Below are 6,019 nucleotides of genomic sequence, written 5' to 3'. Positions count from 1 at the left end.
GAAGGAAAATTATACAGAATGTATAGAGTGACAAAGAGAAGGAAAATTATACAGAAAGTAAAGAGTGACAAAGAGTTGCAGAAGGAGAGTTATGACTGGAATGGCTCTGAGACTTGCGAGGATGAAAATTAAAATGAAAACTGTCGTGATGATGTTAACGAGAATCAAAATGAGAAGGGAACTAATTGGGGAATGAAAATGTCAATGCTAATTTGAATGGCAACAATTGTTATAATCGTAATGATTATTATATTAATAATAATAATGCTATTTTTATAATATGAAAATATTTTTGATAAATACAAACTAAAAGAAAAGCTTATGAATGAGCACGAGATGACTAGAGAATGAAATGAAAGGGATGGAAAAGTATGAGGAAAATGAGATGGGAAATGAAAATAGGGAGGTATTCATGAATGAGAAGCGTCAGGATTCTAAGAATGATTATGGTCTTTATAATTTTAATGCATATTCTGATGGCAATGATATGAAGGAAAATAATAACCATAATGAAAATAAGGATCTCATTATACTTCTATCATTGTTGTTGGAGTTACTATTACCATTAACATAATATTTATAATGAAAAAATTATGTTATCAGTCATAAGAATTATTAAAAAAAAATAATGGTCATTCTAACTAGTTTGATATTAATATTGATAATAATAATAATGATTGTTATCGTTATCTTTAATGTTTTTATATAATAATAATAAATGTTATTCTTATTCTTATCAATATCATCATTATATGGTTATTTTTATTAGTATTATCATTATCATTATAATAATCAAACTAAATAGGTAATATCTTTTTTCGTTATTAACTTATATTATTTATATTGCATTTGTAGATGGTACCTTTGTACTTAGCAAACCTAACTTAATTTGCGAGAATAGTGATTTGTAAAAACGAATGCTAAGTAGTGCATTCCTCTTAACAGCACCTGCAAAACCATGTTTGTTGCAAGCAAGCTGTGAGCAGACTTGGGTGTTTGCAAGAAGGAATAACAAGGAAGCCATCGTGTTATCCTCATTGTCATTACCATCATGATTTACCGACACTGGTACTATGAGTGATAAAGACCTCACAACTACAACAAAAGCATGTAGGAGAACAAGAACAACAGGATCATCAGCAAAATTATCAATGATGACAAGAGGAAGGATAACCTATGATAATAATTGAAATAGAAATAGCAGTAATATGAATTATTAAAATAGTGATAATTCTAACTATAACAATAATAATAATAATCATAGCAATGATATGTATAAAATCATATTTAAGAAAAATTGAAGTAAAAATGAAAATTATATCAATAATGAAAAGAGTAAAAGGAAGAAAAAGATGATGATGAAAAGTGACTATTACAAAAGAAAATGCTTGAAATAATAATACATATGTAATTGTAATAAATGATAATAAAAATAAAAATATTTTTATGATAATATTAAGCATAACATTGAAATTCATATGATAATGATAATGAATATGTAACATTTACAAATAACTCAAATAACAACTAAAACATAAGGAATGGATAAATAAAAGAATAATGAATGATGAAGAAATAAGAAAAGCTGATGATAGAGGTATCCTTATTAGATCTGAATAATAATTGTTATAAATTTCCATGAAGACAAAAAAGAGAAAAGAAACAAAAGCAAAATTCTTCTGGTGCCTTTATGAAGTCACTCGCTTCCAATCGTTACCATCCTTAGTCTTGGCGTTCACTTCTCCGCCTTCTCGAGGAGCGTCTCTGCAACAGCATGATGGCGTTCGGAAGCCCAGTGTAAGGGAGGTCTCACCTGAGGGAGGAAGATGCTTGTGTTAGACGTGTGTGTGTGAGTGAGGAGGGTGAGCAGGGAAGTGAGGATGACAATGCGAAGGTGAATGTGAGTGAGAATGACAATTAAGATCATCACATTTTTGTGAGAATGACATGAGATCATCGCAACAACATAACAATGAGAAGCATGTGAGAACAATTGACAATCAGAAGTGAATGTGAGGGAGAAATGAACAGTTTTAGGAATGAGATTAATTGAGATGATTAGGATGATAATGTAGGGCTAGGAATAATATGGATATTTTGATATTAATAATAATTGCAAATACTTAGAATGTTAATGAAAATAAGAATTATGAAAAGATATAGAAACAAGAAGGAAAAGAAAAAAATATATATGTATGATAATGAGAAAGAATATTATAATGAAAATGAATGTTTGATAATTATTTATCAGTAATATATATATTATATATATATATATAATATATATAATATAGAGAATTATACAGAAATATAGAGTGACAAAGAGTAATGGAAAAAAAACATACACCTGATAAATGGTGTAACATAAACAAAACATGTCTTTCTTGTAGTAAATAAGCGTAAAATAAAAAACATCAAAGGAGATTGAGTGAGAATGACATGGAAGACATGACGTATGTCAAAGAAAACGGACCCGCCGAATTCGGGGGACTTAACTAAACTTTATATTTCTAAATTTATTACTATCATTATTCATCATCACCATTATTATTATCATTGAATATTATCATAAATATGTCATTAACCATTATCATTAGTTCTATTATCATCATGAAAGTGTTATCATCAACATTGCGTATCATGATGATTACTTTATCATTAATAACGTTTGATATCATTACCACCATCAACATTATGAAACTTTTCATTATCATCATTATTGTTGTTGCTTTTGTTGCCATTACTTTCTCCATTATCATCATTGTCTTTGTCATCACTGACAAAGACCTCGCAACAACACCACCAACAAAAGCATGTAGGAGAACAAGAACAGGATCACCATCAAAATAACAATAATAAGAAGAAGGATGATAACAATTGATAATTTAATAGAAATAGGAGTAATAATAATAGTAATCCTATTGAAATAATAATGATAATATGAATAGCACCATTGATGATGAGGATGATCATATTTCTTTTAGATAATCATGAAAATAATAATGATAATATCAATAATAATTAAGATGATCATACTTATTATTATCATAATTGTTATAATCATTATAATATTTATATTATAAAGAAAAATAGAAAAATCTATTCATTTATATTTTATAGAATAATCTATGGAAATATTTTATTGAAAAATTCATTGAATAAAGAAATAAATATCAATAAAAATAATGATAAATGATGATAAAGATTCCCTTATTAAATTATAACAACAATTGTTATAAAATTCCATAAAGACAAAGATGAGAAAAGGAACAAAAGCAAAATTCTTCTGGTGCCTTTAAGAAGTCACTCGCTTTCCAATCGCCTTACCAATCTCATCCTTGGCGTTCACTTCTCCGCCCTTCTCGAGGAGCGTCTCAGCAACAGCATGATGGCCGTTCCAGGAAGCCCAGTGTAAGGGAGTCTTACCTGAGGGAGGAAGATGCTTCTGTTAGACGTCTGTTTGTGAGTAATGAGCGTGAGAAGGGAAGTGAGGATGACAATGCGAAGGTGATTGGGAGTGAGAATGACAATGGCAATGAGAATGTGAATGTGAATGAGAATCAACATGAGAAGGTGAATGTGATAGAGAATGAAAATGAGAAGGTGAAGGTGAGTGAGAATGACAATGAGAAGGTGAATGTGATAGAGAATGAAAATGAGAAGGTGAAGGTGAGTGAAAATGACAATGAGAAGGTGAATATGAGTGAGAATGACAATGAGAAAGTAAATATGAGTGAGAATGACAATGAGAATGAAAGTAAGGTGAATGTGAGTGAGAATGACAATGAGAATGTGAATGTGAGTGAGAATGACAATGAGAAGGTGAATGTGAGTGAGAATGACAATGAGAAGGTGAATATGAGTGAGAATGACAATGAGAAGGTGAATATGAGTGAGAATGGCAATGAGAAGGTGAATGTGAGTGAGAATGACAATGAGAAGGTGAAGGTAAATGAAAATGACAATGAGAAGGTGAATGTGAGTGAGAATGACAATGAGAAGGTGAAAGTAAATGAAAATGACAATGAGAAGGTGAATGTGAGTGAGAATGACAATGAGAAGGTGAATGTGAGTGAGAATGACAATGAGAAGGTAAATGAGTGAGAATGACAATGAGAAGGTGAATCAGTGAGAATGACAATGAAAAGGTGAATGTGAGTGAGAATGACAATGAGAGGGTGAATGCGAATGAGAATGACAAAGAGGAGGTGAATGTGAGTGAGAATGACAATGAGAAGGTGAATGCAAGTGAGAATGACAATGAGAAGGTGAATTAGAATGACAATGAGAAGGTGAGTGTGAATGACAATGAGAAGGTGCATGTGAGTGAGAATGGAAATGAGAACGTGAATGTGAGTGAGAATGACACTGAGAAGGTGAATGTGAGTGAGTGACAATGAGAAAGTGAAAGTGTGAGTGAATGACAATGAGAAGGTGAATGTGAGTGAGAATGACAATGAGAAGGTGAATGTGATTGAGAATGACAATGAGAAGGTAAATGTGAGTGAGAATGACAATGTGAATGTCAGTGAGAATGACAATGAGAAGGGAAATGATAGTTACAGTGACAATGAGAATGACAATGAGATGGTGATTGTGAGTGAGAACGACAATGAGAAGGTGAATGTGAGTGAGAATGACAACGAGAAGGTGAATGCGAGTGAGAATGACAATGAGAAGGTGAATGTGAATGACAATGACAATGAGAAGGTGAATGTGAGTGAGAATGACAATGAGAAGGTGAATATGATTTAGAATAACAATGAGAAGGTAAATGAGTGAGAATGACAATGAGAAGGTGAATGTGAGTGAGAATGACAATGAGAAGGTGAATGTGAGTGAGAATGACAATGAGAAGGTGAATGTGAGTAAGAATGACAATGAGAAGGTGAATGTGAGTGAGAATGACAATGAGAAGGTGAATGTGAGTGAGAATGACAACAAGAAGGTGAATGCGAATGAGAATGACAATGAGAAGGTGAATGTGAATGAGAATGACAATGAGAAGGTGAATGTGAGTGAGAATGACAATGAGGTGAATTTGAATGAGAATGACAATGAGAAGGTGAATGCGAGTGAGAATGACAATGAGAAGGTGAATTAGAATGACAATGAGAAGGTGAATGTGAATGACAATGACATTGAGAAGGTGAATGAAAGTGAGAATGACAATGAGAAGGTTAATGTTAGTGAGAATGGATATGAGAAGGTGAATGTGAGTGAGAATGACACTGAGAAGGTGAATGTGAGTGAGTGATAATGAGAAAGTGAATGTGGGTGAGAATGCCAATGAGAAGGTGAATGTGAGCGAGAATGACAATGAGAAGGTGAATGTGATTGAGAATGACAATGCGAAGGTAAATGTGAGTGAGAATGACAATTCGAATGTGAGTGAGAATGACAATGAGAAGGTAAATGTGAGTTACAGTGACTATGAGAATGACAATGAGATGGTGATTGAGAGTGAGAACGACAATGAGAAGGTGAATGTGAGTGAGATTGAAAATGAGAAGGTGAATGTGAGTGAGAATGACAATGAGAAGGTGAATGTGAGTGAGGATGGCAGTGAAAGGGGAATGTGAGTGAGAATGACAAGGAGAAGGTGAATGTGAGTGAGAATGACCTTGAGATAATGATCATAATAATATTAATAATAATATTAGTAATGAAAATAATAATGAAGATATCAATGATGTTGATAATAATAATTCATAAAAATAACAACAATGAATGGCAATGAATATTATCACATAGCTAGAGAGGTAAGAATCATTATAAAATTATTATGAGAGAATTAATAGATTACTTATAATAGAAGGATATAATGACAAATGGAAGGGAGATATATGTGGACACGAATTAACATGATAATGACAATGTTAATGATACTTGGAATGAGGGTGTAAGTAAATGATAATGATCAAAATGATGCATATAATGTCAATGTAAAGGAATATCAATAGGACAGTGATATTAATAGTGAGAGATTTAAAATGAGAATCCAAAATATCATGAAGGG

The sequence above is a fragment of the Penaeus japonicus genome, unplaced genomic scaffold (genome assembly GCF_977035675.1).
Source record: "Penaeus japonicus unplaced genomic scaffold, GWHDUDI00000001_assembly GWHDUDI00000629, whole genome shotgun sequence".
In the NCBI taxonomy this organism is placed as follows: Eukaryota; Metazoa; Arthropoda; class Malacostraca; order Decapoda; family Penaeidae; genus Penaeus; species Penaeus japonicus.
The sequence above is the reverse complement of the archived record's forward strand: the minus strand, read 5'-3'. Positions refer to the sequence as shown.